Source organism: Chenopodium album, chromosome 7 (assembly GCF_948465745.1).
Source record: "Chenopodium album chromosome 7, dcCheAlbu1.1, whole genome shotgun sequence".
Taxonomy (NCBI): Eukaryota; Viridiplantae; Streptophyta; class Magnoliopsida; order Caryophyllales; family Amaranthaceae; genus Chenopodium; species Chenopodium album.
In genome coordinates this window covers 56,023,674-56,045,829 of record NC_137840.1, presented here as the reverse complement: position 1 = coordinate 56,045,829, position 22,156 = coordinate 56,023,674, and the positions used below count along the sequence as shown (strand labels likewise).

The 22,156-nt window shown below is 30.9% G+C and overlaps 1 pseudogene; it reads left to right on the top strand.

The window, feature by feature from the left end:
* The first annotated feature begins 14,832 nt into the window (after positions 1 to 14,832).
* On the top strand, positions 14,833 to 16,585 carry LOC145640339 (kinesin-like protein KIN-14H; annotated as a pseudogene).
* The last annotated feature ends 5,571 nt before the right edge of the window (positions 16,586 to 22,156 follow it).

The window sequence follows — 22,156 nt, the reverse complement described above, 5'->3', positions numbered from 1 at the left end:
TGCCTTTCACCCCTCTAATTTACAATCCTTTCTTCATAAACCACTTTGAGCCTCGTCTAACGATAGACCTTTCAATTTTCAACCTACATCTACCTAACTTTGGGATGGGATGGTGCGCAACTTATGCAATTTTCAATTTCATAAAAGCTTGAGTGATTTCAAAAAATAAATAAGATAAGCAAAAAATAAATAAAAAGTGTACAAAAGGGCAAGCGTTTCTTATCGAGTGCTCGGTACCGTGCCTAAGAAACATGAATGCCAAGTGAGTGATCAAACGCATGATCGGGATTGCCCACACTTATAAAAATAAAATAAATGCTAAAGCAAAAGAGTTAAAAAAGAGTTAAAAGCCTCAAGCATAAAAATATAAAGATTCAAAAGCAAGGTTGCACACCTTGGGGGCTTATTGAGGGTCTTGAGCCTTTATCCCCTTCTTCTATAACCTTTAGCCTAACCACGTTACAACCCTTAAAAATACCTTTTTGAGGTATACACACACTTGTGCGAGATTCGGCTAGAGCTACGTTCGGCCTGATTCCTAACGGATACGTAGGCAACCTCACATCGAGGTGCGGCCGTAATAAAAATGTATTCATATTCACATTCACACACTCACACAATGATCATATCAAAGGATCTCCAATGCTCATTCCTATTCATTTAGAGCTAGACTTGGGGGCGTGATCCTTACATTATTAGCTTACCTTAGCCTAAGAGTCACCATCTTTTGATTCTTCTAAAAATAATATTTTTCCACACACTTATCCCTTGCGGCCTAACTTTAGTGTCACTATCACACACCGCACAGATACATGACCAAAATATATATACTTCCCTTAGGAACCCTTTATCATGAAATCTTAACACAATGCTGAAGCATGCCTTGTCATGTCAACATCACTCGTCAATCAATCATCATTCCATCACAAAGTATGAAGTACTTAGCCTCCGCGCCTAAGTTACCTAAATACTTTCATTATCGAGTCAACTAGGATAGTCTAAGATGTTACAATCCTTGTACTGTGAGAGACAACGTTAACGGATTAAGCTCATTCAACATGCATATTCAAAAAAAAAAATTCACTTTGATTCTTTTTCATGTCTTTCTTTTTCGGGAGAAAGTCGGTACCCTCCACAAAAATGACGAATTTTTTTTGCTTTTTTGCATTTTCGAGTAGCACGATCACATTACAATGCACACACGAGTCATTTACACATTAAGTCATGTCGTGTTATCACATTGAGTCAACACTGAGGCTTAGGTCAACCCTAAAAAAGATAAGCAAAGTCCTATAGTCAAAGATATAAATGCAGGTGCATCCTAGCAAGTGAGGACATTCCTGGATTTTTTCGAAAAAAAAACCGCGAATATGACAAAGGAGATTCCTCCGAGATAAGAGGAATTACATGGGTCAGTAAATTAGAGATGGAGAGCTTTAATTTACAAAAAATTTGAGCGGATTTGGTTGAAAGGAAACGACCAAGTTCAAAGTTTGGAGCAAAACCGAGCAACAGCGGCAGCAACAGCAGAATAGGGAAGACTCGACTCCAGCGCCAGACAATGACATCTAGCGTCTGGCAGCAGATTACAGCGCCTGGCGCTAGATCCCAGCGTCTGGCGACAGAGCAAAATCGCGGCGCTAGAGATATTTCAGCAGCGACAGAGCTCGAAGCCTTTCAGAATAGCAATTTCGGGTTGCTTGGTACGCCAGTTAGCTCCTATAGCAATTTGACATGATTGAGTAGTTGATTTGATTACAACCGCAAATAAGTGATCGACCTGACGAAAGATCGTCTCACTTAGCTTAAAGCGCCTAAATATTGGCTCGTCACAAAGGCACCGACATACTGGTTCAGAAGCACCGACATACTGGTTCACAATTCACAGCACCGACATACTGGTTTACAAGCAGCAGAAGTGCCGACGCACTGGCTAAAGCAAAGTTCAAGTGAGCTTTAAAGATCGACAAGCGTTGGTCTTCGGTGATTTTCTTCGGAATATTATCGCAACAACTGAGGATGACTTCAAGTAAAGTTATTTTCGACAGCGTTAACTAAGATTGTGGAAGTTGTCACCCAAGATTTGAGAAAATAGCACGAGATGGGCGGTCTTCGACGGCATTCGCTAAGATTGTGGAGGTTGTCACCGAGATTTGAGAAGATAGCACGAGATGGGCGGTCTTCGACAGCATTCGCTAAGATTGTGGAGGTTGTCACCCAAGATTGGAGAAGATGGCACGAGATGGGCGGTCTTCGACAGCATTCGCTAAGAATGTGGAGGTTGTCACCAAGATTTGAGAAGGACGACACGAGATGGGCATTCTTCGACGACATTCGCTAAGATTGTGGAGGTTGTCACTAAGATTTGAGAAGAGCGGTTCGTGATGAGGCGGTCTTCGACGACTTTTGCTATGATTGGGAAGGTTATCACTATGGTTCAAGAAAAAGGCTTGAGATGTAGCAACATTGATCGACGACGTTCCCTAGATTGTGGAAGGTTGTCACAACAAAGGTCAATTGAAGGGTTCAATTGCAACTAACTAGCATTAGTGGAGGTCTTAATCTGTGCCCGTGGACCAAGTAGAGGAATCACGATTGGGGTTCTTTATCTCCCATTGTTCTTGCTCGATCGCACGTGGAATCACGCTTCAAAGGTACAATTATATGCTCTTTATGTGTTATGCATTAGATCTTGGGATTAGATACTGTATGAATATGATTCATGTTTAATCCACAATTAGTACCTATAATCTCCTACAGTTTTGTGCCTGGGCCATGTTCGAATTGTCCTAAACTTGTAAGGTTAAATACGATCACCCCTTTAGATATTGGAAAATATTTACATATACGATATCGTATCGCTTACATTTATATAATAGTGTACTTTTTTAGTTTTATTTGTAAATATATATAATGTTATTATTAACTTGAAACTTTTTATTGCACTTAAATTATTTGTAATGAACTGAAAGTAATTTTATCAATGTAAAATTATTTTTTCTTATTAAAACTTATTTTTACTGATTTTCTATTTTTTTATTAAATTATATTATAAATGGATCTAATTTTTTTTTTAAAAAATTAAAACCGATTTTATGATGGAAATAGAACCGAGATATAGGATATTTTTTAAAATTTATAATTAATTTTGTATATATATGAAATATTAGAAGTATATTGATAATAAAACTTTATGTAACATTTTTATCTTAAATAATCAATCCAAAAAGCGCTTACTTAGCATCATATGTGTCATAATAATACCTATTATCTCTTATGTGACCCGAGACTTGGCGAAAACTGGAACACAAGGTGTCACTGTCTCGTGGCCTGGCTGCGAGATCGACTTTAAATTATATATATTAGTGATATGATATGATATGATATTTTATGATATGATATGATTTTTTTTTTTAAAATTTTAAGCCAAATATATTATACATGGTGTAACCATATATATTGATTGAATTTTGGCTTTTAATGATAATATTAAAGTATATATATAAGAATGTTTATAACGATAATATTCGGCCGTAATATAGTAATTATCAAAATAGTATTTAATCAGCTTGGAATAGGAATATGAGTTATCATATATTCATATAATATAATTTTAAGGAAAAATTGTCAATAATAGTACAATCTTTGGGAAATTCGCCAAAAACAAGTCAACCTTTTGATTATTTCTAAATAATACAACATTTTATTGGTATCCGCTTTAAACAAGTTGTAACTTGTTGGTAACTTGATTAATAGGGGTGTAAATGAGCCGACCCGAGCCGAGTATTAGCTTGTTCATGTTCAAGTTCATTTAACTTAGGCGAGTTCGAGTACGATCCTGAGCTTTCAAGCGAGCTCAAATTTCTATTCAAGCTTGACTCATTTAGCACACTATATGTTCACGAACGGTTCGTGAACAACTCGTTTATTTAACAGGCCTTTCATGAACTAACATAATAATAATCAAGCTTCTCCAATAAACGAGCTTTGTACTTTTGATATTTGAAATTATCAAAATTAGTATAATAATTGAATCTTAATTATAAATTTAATAATTAAATTAACAATTGTAAATAAATAAATAATTCATGAACATAAATAACCGAGTTGTTCATGAACATAAATAAACGAGTTGTTCATGAACTTATCTGAACGAGCATATCTATGTTTGTGTTCAAGCTTCAAAATTTGTTCAAGCTCGGCTCATTTATTAATAAACGTACATGAACGAGCTTCAACCAAGCCCGAACACGAGTAGTTTATTGATCGGCTTGGTTCATTTACACCCCTACTGATTAATAGATTATATGGACACGTGTCATCATTTTATTGGTTTAAAAATTTTATTTTAATTTTTTTTTTCAAATGTTTTAACTTTTTAAAATTAGTACTTTCTTCGTCCTTTTATTATATGTCTATTTTTCATTTTACATGGGAATTAAGAAATTTGAAGATTCCTAAAAACTACTAATTGGGAGTATAAATTTGCATGTGGCCTTAGAGAGAGATATAGAGAAAGAAAAAGTGGCTGGGAATTAGGAGAGAGAAAGTATTGAGAATTGATATTAAAGTACAAAAAAGAAACAGAAAAAGGATGACAAATCATAAAAAAGAGAATAAAATCATAAAAAAGTAATATTATTTAATTATTAAAAATCTAACTGACCCCTCCACCCTTAGCTTATCCCCTGTCGGAGTGCCCGTGTAATACCCCGGAAATTCCCTTATTTTAAAATAATTTTTTACACTAATTAAAACTATTTTAAGGGAATAACCAAAATATTACCTCCACCGTGATAACGTCTAAGGCTATTATTCAAAGTCACACAGTGGAAGTCTAAAATAAAAACCAACTTTTATAATAAAACTTAAGTTCACAACCTCAAAACAAAATAGAAATAATTAAATCACAAGTTGGAACCAATTCAAACATGGCCCTTTGTAAAATCCAACTTTAAATAAACACATCAAGGTTAGTCCATAAAAAACAACTAAAACATAAAGCTAGGAAAGCATAACAAGTAACTCTCGGCACTCATTCTCATCATGCTCTTCATGCTTCAAGTACTTGTCACTTTGCGTATCCTCTTACACTTTACGTGATTTATTAATTTAACATGTGAAGACTCCAACCAATCAATCAAGAATAAACATAACAATAACCAACACATACTTCCAATTCATTCTTGAATTAATTAGTGAGCATATACAGTTTATTTTAATTAAGGTTCTTTGCCTAGTTTTGTGCACAAAATTGCACGATTACTACCTTGGTGCATAGAATGCACTAATAAACTTTCTTGACTCAATCTCAACTTACTTGAGTGAGTAATTAAATAAACTAACTTCCTTGACTCAACACCAATAATAAACGGGTGAGAATAAAATTCATGAATCATGTTCAATAATTCTAATTATAGCCTTTTTAAACATACATAAGCCTTGCTTATTAATTTCATGCTTCCTTGATACTCAAAGATAAAACATACTTCCATGATTCAACTTGTATCATGCTTCAAATAAATATCATATTCACATGCTTGCATAATAATTTATGTTCAACCAACATCAATTCCAAGCATATAATCAACCAAACATGTTACTAATTCATCACTTCAAACATAATTCACAATCCTAGCATGATACTACGCATACACAAATATTCTTGTGCACATACGTACCTTGAATAACACCTTAACTCCGCCACACTTGCTAGAAATAACCTAGCTCGAATGTTCCTACAATTAAGAATACATAACTATAATTAATCCACTATTCTCACAAATTTCCAGCAACTATAATACTATTTAAATTATGCTAACTAACCCCTTTAATGGCAATAAAGCCATAAAACTTTTTCTTGAAGTGGGTACTTTAAATCCTTTAAAAAAGACTTGATTTTCATGACTTAAATAAAATTCCAGCATACTTATTTAGTATAAAACATCACTTTTAGACTAGGAAACCATATATAAATCATTTAAACCTTTTTCTCTTTTATGGGTAATCAAACCAAAACTCCATAATTAAAAAGTTGTGTGTGTAAATAAATTCCAGCATTAAATTGAAGGCTTTAAACTCCTAAAAAACATAATTAGACCATGAATTAATCAATAACAACAACCTAGCCTCAATCCTTAACCAATTATACAAAATCCACAATTTCTAGGGTTTATAATTTGGAGTTTTTAATCAAATAAAAATTTGAAATTTAAGTTAACAAATTAGCAACATCAAAATCTCAAAATCAATACCAAAACATAATAAAAATCATGCCTTTAAAGCAATAAATCAATAAAATTAATATTAGGATTAAAAGAAGTTTTTTTTTATACACACAAACCGAAAAAGAGAGAGAAAGAGGAGGAGAGTGTATCGGTCGGCTGCCTGCCGGCGGCGGCGGTGGCGCCGGTGTGCTGGCCGCGCAAGAGGAGGGAGAAGGATAGATAGAGTGGCGTGGATTTTGGGGAAAAAGAAGAAGAAAAGGAAAAGAAAATTAAGGGGAAAAGAAGAGAGAGAAAATAAAGAGAAAACCTATGAATTTTTGTGAAAGCTGATAATTATGAACTTGTGTGGAAAAATCTAGAGGTTTTAAAATATTTATACTCCCCTTTTAAAAAATAAAACTCATATTTACAAATTTGTCATTTCTAATTCCTACTCCCCTTCAAATTCTCACTTTGGGCCAACTTATTGGGCCCTTAAATTCCCAATGAGTTGGTCCACTCATTTAAATAAGATTGACCCAATTAAAAATACTTTTGTTGCCTAAATTTATGATCCATTTTATTTACACACATTTACAATTTATTAAAAAATTAATTTATTTTTAAAATGAAATAAATCATTTTAATAAATAAGATAAATAAAATAAATATAATAATTAATTTTTATGTATAAAATACAATAAAAATAAGGAGTATTACAACCGGCCACTGCACAGGCCACCTCCCCCACCCATGTTCCCTTTCCCTTCCCCTACTCGAGCGCCGACCCCTCTTTCCCACCGACCCCTTTTTCTTTCCCCTCCCTAACTTCGGCCGAGACCACCCCAAACCTCATAGAAATCCGAAAACCCACCTGAACCAACCCAAACCCACTAAAATTGATCACGTTTGCTGCTTGTTTTAGCCTGAACGACTTTTCAAGGTGGGAGAATAATGGGTCGGCGATGGGTAAGGGATGGCAAGAGGGTTGATCGTTGACTCGTTGGTCGAAATTAGGGCAAGTAGATGAATTGGGGTTGGGGTTTGGGGAGAGAGAAAGGGTCGGGGTTGGACGTCGACGACTGTTGGGTTTGCTTTGAAGTCTTGGTGGGAGGAGTTGGTCAAATGTGACCAAAGAAAAGGAAGGTCGGTGTTGGTCTACGGTGGTCGGTTGGTCTTTTGGTCGGTGGCGAGTGACTAGCTTGCTAGTTGGGGAAGCCGCCATCAATGGAGGAAAGGGAAAAAATTCAATGTTTTTTTTTTTTAAGGAATTCCTTTTTTTAATTAATTTGTATTAATTTTGTAAGAAGTGTCAAGACTGTCAACAATACAATAAATACATAGTATTAGTTAATTATAATTTGATAAACGTATTTAAAAATAAAAATAGGATAACATGTTACCTCTAAGTTGTAGGTAAAATAAATTGTTTAAAGCGGACAACCTTTAAAGGTTGTATTATTTATTAATAATCAAAAGTTTGACTTGTTTTTAGTGGACCGCTCAAAGACCGTATTATTTTTGACATTTTTTTCCTAATTTTAAAGAGTAAATATTAATTTATTTTATGAAAAATTGCCCGAAATAATCCCACATTTGGGGTGTCCACTAAAAACAACCCAACTTTGGGATATTTTTAAATAATCTGACCTTTATACTTAATCATCTCAAAATGGTCCCAACCGATCAGCTAACTTGTGTTAACACGTTACCAGACATGTGGCGCCCTATGATTGGTAAAAAAAAAAAATCTTTAAAAAAAAATTAGATTTTTGTAAAGAAAAAAAATTTAAAAAACCATCTACCAAGCCACCGTCCCGCCTCTGAATCCGATCCCCTACCTCGCATCTCTGACCACCCAGCCCCTAGCCACGACACTTGCGACAGAGCCGGACCCCTTCCCCTTCCCCTCCCTCTCCCCCTCCCCCTCCCCCTTCCATGAACCACCTCAACCACCAACCCCCTCCATTACGAAAACCTAGGCGATGTTTCGGAAAGCCCATGCGAAGCTTTGGCAAGCTATAAAACCCTCTCCCAACCTCGAAAAGCCCTTTTCTGCCCAAATTCCAGCCCCCTCCCCCTTCCCCCTTCCCTGGTCCCTTTTCCAGCTACCCCCCTTACCCAAGCCCTGATATGGGCCCTTATCCTCTTTCCATGCCTCGATTTCGGCCCTTCTCTTCTTCCCAGACCTTGATTTCAACAATGGTTGTGGTGGATTAGTAGCTACGGAAGGGAGTAGAGGGGGGGGGGGGGGGGAGGGGTTCAGAGAACGGCGCCGGTGATCTGTTGTCTAATCGCAATGGGACGGATGTCTGGGCTCTTATGGTAGGGGAGACGAGGTGGTTGGGATTAGCGGCTTAAATTTTAGTGTTTTTTTGGGTTAAAAATTAAAAATTGTTAATTAACGTTAATTATTAATTATCATTTCTTAAAAAAAAATTAAAAATTAAAACTTTTTTTTTACCAATCACGTGGTCACACGTGTAAATTAAACTTAATTTTAAAAAATTACCTACTCAACCGGCTACAGACTACTTGGGACCATTTTGAGCGGATTGGGTATAAAGGTCGGATTATTTAAAAATATCCCAAAGGAGGGTTATTTTGGACAGACGCCAATATGGGATTATTTCGGGCAATTTTTTTTTATTTAACCCTTATTTACAACCTTTTAAACTCTTTTAAATTTACATTAATTGATTGAATGTCTTTTTATTCACATCCCATGGCCCACCCATTGTCAACATCATGTTGGAAACTTGTGATGATTTTTTTTTATTATTTATTTATTTATTTATTGTAAAGGAATGATAATTTCTATGTACTCGTAGTAATTTTTCTATCCCCAATTATTATTTACCCTATGATAATTTTTTAGGTCTTCAAGATGTGTTTTAAAATGTATATAACTTGATTTCTATATGCGTAAAAGTTATAAAACTTAATCGTAATAAAATATAAAATGAGACGAATTTATAAGACTCCGCATGACTATATTATAAAAACTTGATATCAATAAAAATTTATTTTCAAAATTTTTAAAGTTAGACCATTTATTTGTAATGAGGCCAAAAATGGGGACAAAAAGAGAGTATGAAAAATGTTGTAGAATCTAGTGTTATACTCCCTCTGTCGTTTATATTTTTTCCTATTTAATTTTTCGTGGTCTCATAATTTTATCTCTATTTTCATAGTATAAAAATTGTAAAACTAGATATAAGTAAAATATACAAAGAAATGTATGCAAACTATCGTATCTCTTGTATTTAGAGCGAATATTTTATTGTTAACATTTTTAAAGTTTGACCCACACAATAATTCCTTGCATATCCTTTTATTTTAATTTTTTCTTTAATAATCTAACACTAAGGCTTAGTGTTTAGGGTTACATACATTGGGAATCAATCGAGAAAAGATTTCGTTTGAGAAAAATTAAAATTAAAAGAGATACGACATGAATATATAATCTATATACTTTGCCCTTTATATTATTATAATAACTAATTCACTACACACATTTATTTTGTTTTAGAAAGACAACAATTATGTGTTCTAAAGGCATGTTATGTGTCATTTTTTAATGTAAATTTTTATTTAATCTTTTTTATATAAGTTTAATACATATAACAGCACAAACTAATTCATGAATATTCAATAATTAAAAATTACATCATACAAATGTGACTTTACAAGAGCTAATAAAATCTAACCAACCACATTTTTATTGATAAAAATTAAATTATAATTAATTTTTATAAGTAAACCTAACAATTTGAATTATAGCTATTAAGCAAATGATATATGTAATATAAACTATAAAGCTCCTTTAATAGCCTTATTTTTTAATAATTTCTTGAATCATCCAACTTTATCTTCAAAGTCTATATATTCAACATCTTTAGTAATAACAACTCTTTTAATTACTAAATGATATATAACTAAATAAATCCACAAATAATAACAATGACAATAATCTATAAATATTGTAAATCATTATCTAGAGATAAACCCATTATCATAGTTTCAATAGCTCCAAAATCCGTATGAACTAAATTTAATTCATATTTAAATAAATCAATCATTTCTAAAAAAAATAAAATAATAATTTAATGTACTACAAACCTCTACCGCAAAAATCTATTAATCTCTCCCTTATCTTAATGTTTCATTTAATTTTAAAAAACGTATGTATATAAATAGTTATGCTTTTACTCTTGATTTTGATAAGTATACTTGGATAAATGATAACATAATGTATAAAGTTATTGTATTTATTGCATATAAAAAAGTTATTGTATTTATTAAATTACATTAAAATTATTTACAAATTAACAAATAATGTAAATTTCAAAAATCAAGTAATTTTTAAACATATGTATTTAAAATGTTTACGTATAATTTGTATAAATTGATTAAACGTAAGATATTAAAAATTATGGCAATGAAGGATTGTGAGTAGTATTCTTGATTAAAATCTTTTAACGACTGGAATATTGTAGGAAATAATAGTACATGGAAATATACAGTAAATTTCAAAACAGAGCTTTACTTAGAAATGAATTCAAAACTATTTATGAATTTAATTTCGGTTACTTTTTTTATAAGTGAAAAGTTTCTAGACACTGAATTCAAAACTATTTGCATAATATTGTTTGTTTTGTATTTATTATGAAATAATAATCAAATATAAAAAATAAAAACATTTAATTTTATCTACAAAACAACTGTCGTTTCTTAAACATGATGATTTGTACACTTTTTATTGATACACAAATAAGAACAAATTCTTAATGCAAGTTATTTTTTAAATAATTCAAGCATTTTGATGGGACTAAAGATGAACATCTTAAATATTCTATAAATTAATGTTCGATAGAGATTGAGATCTCAAACATTGACTGATGCTCTTTAAAGATTTCACACTCTTGATAATTTTGTTATTACTTCAAATATTTTTTTCTTTTGTAATTATTTGATCCCCTATAGTGTTCAAATTGTTGAATCCGTGTTTAGTAATAAAGTCAAGGAAGAGTTTGAATGTCGCTTATCAAGTCAAGTGAATCTGTAAATAGCTCGTAGATATTTGTTCCAGTGCTAGACAACTAATAGTAGTGTTATTGCAAAATCTTTCCTTACCTTGAAATCTTGTTCAGTTGAATAGAGATTTACTATTTGGTTATAAGATTACATCATTTGATTTCACTGTCTCATTTTGTTATATTCAATTTATAAAATTAGACAAATTAAGATCACAATAAAGTTTTATCATTTCGCAGGAGAAGGCTGCTCTAAAAGCATTGTCATTTTCTAGACAAAAAAAATCTCCTGTATAGTCCTCTAAAATAGAAATACAGGTAAACTAAATTAAAATACAGTTTGATGACTATAATCTTGAGTTGTTGGAGATTTTCTCATACATTTATAAATATTTTGAAGAATCATGATGACAATGTCAACGACAACATTAATGAGCTAGAGCAAATTAAAGAAAGTGAAGAGATTCGGACTTGTTTCCCATATGCACCGCCTAAAAGCAGCTTCAAGAAGCATGATGAACATTTCGAGATGTAGGAGAGTAATATCCAGATAATTGGAAGCAACATGTTTTTAATCAATGTAGCTAATTTTTTTTAAATTTTTTTTTTTAGGATTTAAAATAAACTGTCCACAGTACAAAAGAAGGCATGAGGTTATTGCAAAAGGAAAATTGCAAATAAGATATCATGAAGAGTTCATCAATCTAGTTACAATTACTGATATTTTTGTGTGATGAACGTGTTTGTAATACCTCGTATTTTTATGTATTTTTATAAAGTGTTTAAGTATTAATAAAATGTATTGTCAAGGGCTCAGCAAGTATTTTAATTAAATATTTTAAAGGGTTAAAGTATTTTAAATATAAAGTTTTATAAAAGTAAAATATGTTTTGTGCCAAACATTTATTAATTATTGGGCAATGTAAATTATTCCTACATACTCTTATTGGAATAACCTATTCCAAAACCCATAACTTAAGCCCTATCCCATAACTCAAGCCCATATTTTTGTAAGCCCAAATTTAACCCTACACTCTCTACTCTATAAATACCTCGTGAATCCCCAAAAATTTCCCACACAAAAAGGTTAGTCTTATTTTCTCTCTCCTTTGTTTTATTAATTTGTGTAATTATAATTATTGACTTATGGGTTTTGATTTTATTGTTTGAAATTAATTTAATTAGTATCAAATTGTATTTTGATGATTAAACTTTATAATTTTCAAATTTTGTAAATTTTATAACCTAGGGTTTTTAATTATTGAAAATCATGATTTTAGGGTTTTTATGAATAATTGATTTAGGGCTTTTATAGTAATGATGTTTTGGAATTTTGGTGATTATAACTACTTATTAGTTTAAATTAATTCCAGATTATTTTGAACACGTAAATTCATGTTTTAATTATTAGATTTCCGTTCGTTAATATTAATCCCGTTTTAATCCTGATCAGGTTCTGAACTCCTCCGATTTTGATAAAAAAAAAAAGTAGTATTTTTTGTGGGGAAACAACGTTTTAAGAAAGACTCACTACTTTTGGTAGTGAGCACCACCCTCTCGTGTCCAAATTCATCCTCTAAATATGATTTTCGGGCAGTTTTTGATTTTTTACGAAGTTTTTTTTTTTTTTATGCTTTAAATTTTATCCTTGAGTTTAAAGGGTAAGAGATAAATTTAATGTTTCTATGGATAATTTAAGTATAAAGATGTATATTGATGAAGTTTTAAAGGATTTTTGATTAGTTTAAAATGTTGGAATTTTATTTAAAGTAGTATAATTGTGATTTTTAATAAAAGGGTGTGATTATCCATTAAAAAAGAGTTTAATTAGGGGTTTTTATATAATTTTCAGATTATTATAAGTTATTTAAAGTGAGTTTAAGTTGCTGGAAATTGTGTATACAAGGGTAATTAATATAGTATTATTGTCCCTTTATGTAGGAGACTTGGTTCGAGAATTGTTGTAGAGTACTAGGTTATTTTAAGAGCTTATTTGAGGTACGTTCGCGTACTTAGCATATTTTGATGATGTAGAATCATGCTAGGCTTGATTTCAATCAATTACAAGTAGTGTCATACTAAGGTTTATGTATGGAATTGTGAATTAATGGTGTTGGTGATTGAATTGTACGTGAAGCATGAATTATTTGTGATGGTTTATGGATTGGAAAATTATATTTTGGGCATGTTGTGTTTGAACCACACTTTTATTTATGGCATGTTAGAATGCATAATTAATGAAACTACATGTTTAATTATGTTAGGAATATTGAAAAGGAATTTTATTATGGTTCAAATAATTTTTATTGATGATTTAAGCATGAGGAAGGAGCTATATAAGTGTTTATGTACACGAGGAATAAATTGTATGTTGGTGCCTTTGTGCACTTAAGGTGTTTTTAACACCGAGGGATAGAATTTTTGGCGCTTTATGCGTTTAAGGTGTCTTTGACACTGAGGTAGAATTAAAAGGGGTTCAACATTAAATAATGTGGTCACTAATTATTCAAGAATTAAATTGATATGTTTGGTTGATTGAATAATTATTGTTGATTGATTTATTATACTTTGAGAGTCATCACCAAGTCCAATAACGCGTAAATAACGTAAAGTGAAAGAGATTACGCACCAAAACTCTTGGAACATATATACCTTGAGTATGAACAATGGGGGGAGTTATGGGGTTTTATATTTAACCATAACTTCTAATGGAGTACAGGACGTTGTACATTCCTTTTTATTTATTATTATGCGCAGGAATTCCGCCACCTTTGAGTGGTTTTGTCGCTGGCACGGTTAGCTCCCGTGTCAGTTAACCTCAATTTATTTGGGTGAGCTATAGTTGGAAACCCGTTCGATGCGTAATCAACGCTAAATGAATTATTTAGTGTCTAGTTAATGTGTCTTGTTGATTGTTGTGTGTGCTTGTAAACAGGTGCAATGAGGTAAGTGTGTGTTGATAGGTGAAAGCATGTTAGTGTGTTTAATTACGCTTATGTACTCAGCTTTGCTGATTGTGTGTGTTTGTGTGTTTGTCCATGTCTTTACTTTGTCCCTACGACGACCCATTTTCTAATGGCGAGTAGTGGGGACAAGTAGAGAGGAGGTTTTCAGGTGATGAAGCATATTCATGAATGGACATGAGTGAAGAGCGAATCATGCTAGTTTCTATAAGTATATGATGTGTTTAATGCTTTAATTATTTATGATATTATTATCATGCATGACTAATGCAAAAGTTTTAAAGTTGGTTTGGTTTTAATAAGGGCCTACAATGGTTCCAAGTTGTAGGATGGTTTTATTTTACTTCGTTTGACTTTGGTTTTGACTTTACTTTCGTTGGTTGACTTTTCAAGTTGACTTGTTTTGAATGGTTTTGAAATTAGTCTTCCGCAATGTGTCTTTGATGGTTGCCTTAGCCGTTTTCACGGTGGCGGTAATATCTTAGATATTCCTATTTAAATTTTTAAACAGGGCAAAACAGGTATTTTAAAAGAAAGGAATTTATAGGGTGTTACAGTGTTAACTGTTAAGCAACTGATTAACTCCCTACTAGGAACATTATCTTTGTATCCTAACAAATTGTTTTGATAGGTAAGCACTTCTAGAGTCTTACTCATGCTGCCTCAAGATATCAGAGAGTTGTTCAAGAAAACTGCAAGTTGTACAACCTAGTGCAAGACCTGAAAGGTAAAAAGTCTAGCCTGATCTCCCTATTTCTAATTAGTTCTAATTAAGAGAAACTTTTTTCCCTTTGAACCATAGGGAATATCAGGATGTATTGTCGAGAACGTCCATTCCTTCCTTGGCAAGCTAATGGTTTTACCACTGTGGATCACATTGAAGAAGGGAACATTACTCTTATGAACCCAACAAAATATTGTAAAGACGGGAAGAAATCCTTTAATTTTAACAAGGTTTTTGGACCCGATTCAACACAAGGTTAGTTACTTTACCATTTGATATTTCTGATTTATCCCAACCCTTTTAGAATTGATCTCTACATCATGTTTATACATTTTACTGCAGCTGAGGTCTATACGGACATGCAACCTCTTATTCGGTCTTGTCTTGATGGTTATAATGTCTGCATCTTCACATATTGGAAAATCGGATCTGGAAAAACGTATACAATGGTAAATGCTAAATTGATTAAACCATTCAATTGATGGTTTTCTGTACATTTTAGTGTTACGAATGCTGAACTTCTGCTGTTATCCAGAGAGGACCAGACAATCTCACATAATAAACATATGGTGTGAAATACCGAGCTTTGAATGATTTGTTTTGTCTAGTAGAAGAAAGAAAAGCCACTTTCACTTACGATGTTTCTGTTCATATGACGGAGATATATAATGAGCAAGTTAGAGATCTTCTAGCTACTAATAATGGATCAATCAAACAAGAAATATCCTTTCCTTGTCCTCTTTAATGTCTCGTTTTCTCTTTTCAATTTATGATGATTTCATCTGCCATTACACATCTATGTTATTCCTTAATGCTTTAATTACGTTAGAGTTTCGTAATAGTTCTCAGAATGGTATAAATGTACCATGTGCAAGTAGGTTACCAGTCTCAACAACAGCTGATGTAATCAGTTTGATGAATCATGGTCATAAGAATCGCGCAGTGAGCTCTAGAGCTATGAATGATAGAAGCAATTGCTCTCACAGGTAAACTTGCTATTACATATTCACAATCTAACATTAACATTAATTTCAAACAACTCTTAAAATGTATGCTTTCAGTTGCATGATAATCCAATTCCAAGGGAAAGACTTGGCATTAGGAGCTGCTGTACGAGGTTGTATGCATCTTGTTGACCTAGCTGGAAGTGAAAGCATTGACAAATTTGAGGTGACAGGGGGTCGATTGAAGGATGCACATCATATCAACAAGTCCCTTGCTGCATTAGGAGATGTAATTGCTTCACTTTCTACGAAGAATACACATGTCCCCTACAGAAACAGTAAACTCATACAATTGCTCCAAGACTCCCTAGGTAAGTTTATTTTCATTCTTATATCACCTTATATGATCAATCTATATCAAGCATAAGTATGTATAGCATTCTTAGATCATGGTAGTAGTTGTTGTAAATAAGAGGGGCCTAAACAAATAGTCAAAGAAAATAAACAAGTAAAATAGTATAGAGGAAATTCGGTGTGGCGTGATAAATCACTGCCTTTGAAAATGAATTCTGGCGCAACCGTGGTGCACAATTGTAATCGCCGGCTCGTTCCCTAAGGTTACACACCACTCTTACAGTAAGGCACTTTAGAGCAAGACGTGGAGTCAAAGTAAACTTATGCCCAAAGAACAAATGTATTTAGCTAATTTTGTGTATGATATGTGTCAGCAATGAAGAATTACCAAGCTAATTTTATAGGCAATGATGGAGCTTCAAGAGGATGAATCTAGACATCAAAGGGGTGATTGAATCATAAAGAAGTTGATTAAATCACCATAAACAACCACTTTAATGGGAGGTTACAAGAGAATCCAAGAGATGAAGGAAGAATGCCAAAAGATGAATGAATGTAGACATCAAAAAGTCCACTCCACAACCCACTTGTGGTCAATCGTTGTTGGCCATAACCTGCTTGTGGAGAAGGCTGATTTTCTTATAAAGAAGACATATAAAGCCTACTCAACAACCGACTTGTGGGCAAACGTTGTAAGCCACAACCTCCTTGTGGAGTGAACTGATCAACAATCAAAAAGCATGGTTTTTGTCTCTTTAATCCAACAGTAGCAACTATTGAAAAAAAATAGGTTTATACAAGCAAGGTTACAGTAGCTATAGAACTGCGAAATTTTAACAAGTTATAGGATATACATTGACTAAAAAAAAAAGAAAAAAAAAAAAGAAAAATCAAACTTAATCTATGTTGAACAAGTCAGAGTTAGTAATAGAAGATTAATACAGTATGGTAGAAATTTATTAAATTAGATGGTATTACTTTGTTAGTATGAAGATGTGATGAGTCAATACCCACTATAAACTATCCACAAACTTTTACAAAAATCAGGTGTATAATAATTATTGTAAATAAAGATAGTCTAAAGTGATAAAAAATTGCCTTTAAAATAAATACAAGTTACCCTTAATATAAATAAAAGTAACTCAATATAAATAAAAATTATCTACGCTATATTAATAAAGAATCACATTTTAAATGACAAAAAATCAATGCACATATTTCAACAAAACTATAAAAAAAATATATATATATAATTAAAGTAGGGGGGTAGCCGCACAAAAGTTAACGAAAATCAAACACAGATTCATATAATAAATTGATTTGAACAATTAGAGTATTGTGCAAATCAGAATATGAGATACTCATACAACATAATATTGCAACCACGACCAATACAAAGCATGTGGTAATTGTATATTTGTACTTAATATTCATGTAAAATTCATAAGAATTGTAAGCATGCCTGAGAATTAATTTATAAGTTAAAGTAATTGAGCATGACTCGATAATTTATTTATACTATTGAACTCCAAATCATTTAGCAATTTATATGGAGAGATGCTAATATGTGAAGGAAATATTTTTTTCCATATAAGCCAATAACTCATGAACAAAAGTAATAGGGGATATGAACATAATTGATACTTACAGAACTATGTCCACAATATGCGAATTTCTTAGGGCCTGTTCATATTTACTTATTTTCAGTTCAGTTCTGTTAAGTTCAGTTCAGCTCTTATTAATTCAGTTCAGTTCAACTCTAATCAGTTTAGTTTAGTTCTTAATTTTTTTGTTTTAGATGTTTTAGCATATTACAACAACAACCACAATAATAATAATAATAATAATAATAATAATAATAATAATAATAATAATAATAATAATAATAATAATAATAATAATAATAATAATAATTATTATTATTATTATTATTATTATTATTATTATTTTAAATTATATACGTCGTTCAAAATGGTCACATTTTTTTTTTGAAAGAAGCCATGATGCTTGATAGTTGAGAGGAGGGAGGCGACCAGAAAAATTTAGGTTACTCAAGCGTAAAATATTTTTAAGAAAATTTAGGGGAACGATTTTTTTTAGGGGAACGATTTTTTAATAATTAAAGAAAGTAGATTTTTTTTTGGGAAACTGCAGCATATGCGATTGACTACGGTAAAATATTGACGAATATTTTTTATTTATATATATATATATATTTATAATATAATATTACAAATTTAATAATTTAAAATATAATAATTTAAAATACAGAGTTATTTTTATAACACTTTTATATTTTTCACAATCCACTATATATATTAACATTAATTTTTCATAAATGTTTTCATATATTTTTATGCATTTTAATTTTTCCTATCAGTTCAGTTCAGCTCCAATCAGTTCAGTTCAGTTCAGTTCATTTCAGTAAATATGAACAGGCCCTTAGTAGCCTCCTCAAATCAATTGTTTTATTAATTTGTTCAATTGATTAGAGTTTGGTGCTGATAACGTGTTGGTGAAATAAACGAAATAGGAGAGGATTGGGGAGAGAATTAATAGTCTATTATTCCTTAGAGGATATATATCCTACATATACAATATAAATAGAGTTTACTATAACAATAATAAACCCTATATCTAAAATATTTTGGAATGATACCAGAAGGATAATAGTATCCATATAATATTTCATAACATTACCGAGGATAATAAGAATTTTAACAATTATACTATTAGAAAAATTAAAAAATAGTGTTATTAAAGAGAATTTCCCTTAACTATTTAATAAAATAAGGTTATAATTAGGATAAATTTTTGTAAAAAAAAAAAAAAAAAAAAAAAAAAAAAAACACCATTTCAGTGTTAAAGAAATTGAAAGTAACCATTTAAGAATTTTGCAAAATAGTACTCCTTATTATCAATACTAGATGTAAGCCCGTGCGATGCACAAATATTTTGTTAAGTTTTAAATTATTCTTATTCAAATTTTACATATATAGAACTTGAATTTATAAATTGAATTAAATATTATCTCATTCATCGGATAGTTAGATAAAATCATTAAATCAAAATATATTTTTTAATTTCTAATTATTTGTTAAAATAATATAAATCCTAATGTAAAAGATAATTTTTGTTTAACCTATTTTTTGTTTTCAATTCCCAAATTTCATTTGTTAATTTTTTTTAAATGGCGACTGAAAATTAAATTCTAAATTAATATATAAATATAATTTTTCATTGGTCGAAATATTACTTTTGCTTATGTGCCGTGCAATGCACGAATTTTTTTTTTGTGATCTCTTAATTTTTTTCTTGCATTGTAAGTTTTAAAATTTTGTATGAAAGTATCATATCATCAGATATTTACATAAAACCATTAACATCAAATGATAATTTATATTTTTTAAATATCAAAATATAATTTTTAGTTTTTTAAATAATATAAATCCTAATATCTAAAGATAATTTTTAGTTTTGTAACAAATAAAAATGATAAAATGTAATGTTCTTAAATAATTAAAATCCTAATAAATTACTATTCGTCGTTTTTACCTACGTGGCAAAAATTTAAAATTTCATTCGTCACTTTTGTTTAGATGGCGAGTGATTTTTTTAATTCTAAAATAAAATAGAAATCTAATTTTTAATTGGTCGAAAATATACCTTTTCTTATGTGGCGCTCCCAATGCTCTCCAAAAATGCCTACTTTATTTATATATATATATATATATATATATATATATATATATATATATATATATATATATATTAGATTAGATTTTTTAATGTTCTTAAACAAAATACTCAATTCAATATTAAAATACACCACGTGTAACAAAATAGAGTTTCTTCAAAGAACACACGATTATGACTCGAGTAGATCTGTAGATGGTTCATGATTTTTCGAGATAGTCAACTTTCGTACTTGCTTGTTATTAGGTGGATTAATGGACTTGCTAATTATAAGGTGGGTTAGTGCCTTAGTGGGGTTGCTAAAAGCAAAAGGAGTCACCTATGTCTAATATTATCAAGCATAATTAAATCAAATAAACTAAACTTTATATCAAGTAAAGTACTCCTAGATGAAATCATGTCTAGGTTCATATTCAGAATGTAATACGTTCGCAACGATGTCATCAAACTTCATTACATTGTGTTAGTTAATTTAATTTGATCCCAATTATATATATCACTCAAAGAATGATATGATTTGTCTTTACATTCTCAAATACATCCATTGTTTAAAAAAAAAAAACCAAAAAAAAAAAAAAAAAACATCCACTGTTCTTAAAAATTCTTTTCATCTTGACTTTATATGTTTATCAATGCATTACTTTGATTATAAATATATATTATTTTTAATTGCATATTAGTATAATACTGTATATAAATCAAATATGATTATCATGTTTTATATTAGGAGTAATTTAGAAGATTATCTCATTTTACAAACGATGTTAAGATTCCAAGGGCATATTCTTTTCACCTTAAAAAAGTTTCATGTTTAATTAATAAATTTAGATAAGTTTTAATAAGCTTACTACATTCGTTTTATTTTATTTGCAACGATATAACATTTACCAAAATCTAGGTAAAATTTGTTTGTATGTGACAAATGGAGAGAGTTAAAGTTGCATGCGATGAGAAGAGAGATATTAAGAAGTGACAACTAAATAAGAAATTAATTAATTCCTTTACTATTTAAAGATGGAAACAAAAAACAAATAAGAAATGAAATCCCCTCTTCTCTCTTTTCTCTCTTCTCTCTCCTCTCTTTAGGGTTTTAATTTTCTTGGCCGTTTAGGCCGGAAATAGACTAATTTCTTCGGAAATTAGACTATTTCCGACCCTTTTCTTCAATTTAATTTGCTTTTTTGTTATTTGATTTGTTTTGCTTTGTTTTGTTCTCTCCGTTTGTGAGAGTCTGTCCCAATTTTTTTGGGTTTTTCCCAATTTTTTGGGATTTTGATTCTCATCTATGGATGAGAATTTTATTTTTAGGGTTTTAATAATAATTGAGAAGGTGATTTGGATTCATATGGGTTTAGAGTTCGTCATCAACTCTACGATCAAAACATCAGCGCATATTGCGAAGGTCTCTACTTGGAAAGATGCAAAAACATCGAAAATCACTACTCGCGTCAAGTTTGAAGCGGTGGTGTGTGAGCTATGCCCGATATGCAAATTAGTTATGATTTTGATTGTAAAAGTTATGTTATTTTCTCTAGATCTGTGGTTTACAAATCTTTATTATTGTTGTAGATGCCGTATGACTATTTATTAATGATAATATTCATCTTCTTGTCAAAAAAAAAAAAAAAAAAAAATGAAATCATTTATTGCAAATAATTTGTAATATCTATTTATGGTAAATGTTGCAAATAAATTGAAATGAGTGTAGTATTAAGCTTAATCTAGTCTAAAAAGTTTTAAAATTTTTAACTAGTGTTTAGTCCGGGCGATGCCGCGGGTCAACGTTATATATTATTTCCCCCGTTTTTAAATACTCGCTCCATTTCTCCATGAGCGGAGTTTTAGGAGAAATTGGCAAAAGTAATAAAATATAGAGGTAGTGGGGTAATTGGGTAATTGGGAAAATAAAAAATTGTAAAAAGCAAAAATAGTGGAAGAATAGGAGGAGAGAGAGTATTATATTGGGTCCACTAGGTGTGAGAAATGAATTAAATATTATTAAAATTTTCCAAAAAAAAGGAAATGAAGCAAGTATTTAATAACGGCCAAAAATGGAAAGTGAAGCAAGTATTTAAAAAGGAGGGAATATGTTATTCTTGTATAATAGTTTTCATGTATTATACATTTTACTTACTTATGTAGATGAATTTGACATGCCTTTCGTCCCCAATTAGTATGAGATAATAGTTACATACTTACATTGAGTTCATTCTTTGAGTAGTTTTTTTTTTTC